Below are 1258 nucleotides of genomic sequence, written 5' to 3'. Positions count from 1 at the left end.
ACAGGACCCCGATCGATCGAGCCGGTTGGGGCTGGATGAACAGGACCCCGTGGAGGGCTGGATGAACAGGACGACCCTGTGGAGGGCTGGATGAACAGTAGATGGTGGAGGGGGTGGATGAACAGTAGCCCGTGGAGGGGTGGTTGAACAGGAGCCCGTGGAGAGGGGTGGTTTAACAGTAGCCGGTGGAGTAGCGCACGGTGGAGGCTGGATGAACAGGAGCCCATGGAGGCTGGAGGAGGTTGACGGTGGATGAACAGTAACCCATGGAGGCTGGAGGAGGTCGACGGTGGAGATGAACAGTATTCCATGGAGTCCCGTTTTTCGGTACGCCACCCCCCCGATGAACAGGACCCCCGTTTCGACCGTAGCGCTCCAACACAAGTCTGTTTCGTCCGTTTTGCGGTATGCCACACCCCTCCCGATCAACAGGACCCCCATTCCGACCATAGGAGGTCCGTTTCCTCCATTTTGCGGTATGCCAGACCCCTCCCGAAGAACATGACCCCGTTTCAAATGTGGCCGGTCGAACACAAGGCTGTTTCCTCCGTTTTGCGGTACGCCAGGCCTCGTTTCCATCTCCTGTTCCGTCCAAGCCCTCCCTATGAACACGACAATGCATTCCGTTCCGACCCATCCGGTTGTCTTCCCATGAACACGATGACGACGCTATTTCTCCGTTCTGACCCAGCCATGTACACGAGCCCTGGCCGTACGTATGCGCGAGTAGGCGTTCGAGACCCCGCCCGTATGTACACATACGTGGCCGTATTTTCTTTCTTGCACACTGACCACTGTATGTATGTGTACATGCTACGTGCGCGCCTCTACTACGACACGTGCATGCCTCTACTACGACACGTGCGTGCCTCTACATCGACCAGTATGTACGTACACGTTCGGGACCAGAATGACAACACTATGTACGCTTCGACCAGGTGGGTCCCGACTGTCAGGCACTTCCTTGCATGCGAAGATGTAGCTGGTGGGTCCCAACAGTCAGGGGACGAATCATTTTTTTGCCCGGATGCACTTCTTTGCGTGCGAAGGTGTAGCTGGTGGGTCCCAGCAGTCAAGGGGGAAACATTTTTTTCGCGAAATATGGTGGTCCGTCCGGTGGGTCCCTGCTGTCAGGTGGAGGAATAATTATTTTGCGCGTAATAAGAAGGCACTTCCTTGCGGCTGCCGTGGATCCAGCTGTCAGCCTCTCCACTTACAGTACTCTTCCGATGGAAGTCGTTCATTGATCACATTGACC

Source organism: Triticum aestivum, chromosome 4B (genome assembly GCF_018294505.1).
Source record: "Triticum aestivum cultivar Chinese Spring chromosome 4B, IWGSC CS RefSeq v2.1, whole genome shotgun sequence".
Taxonomy (NCBI): Eukaryota; Viridiplantae; Streptophyta; class Magnoliopsida; order Poales; family Poaceae; genus Triticum; species Triticum aestivum.
The sequence above is the reverse complement of the archived record's forward strand: the minus strand, read 5'-3'. Positions refer to the sequence as shown.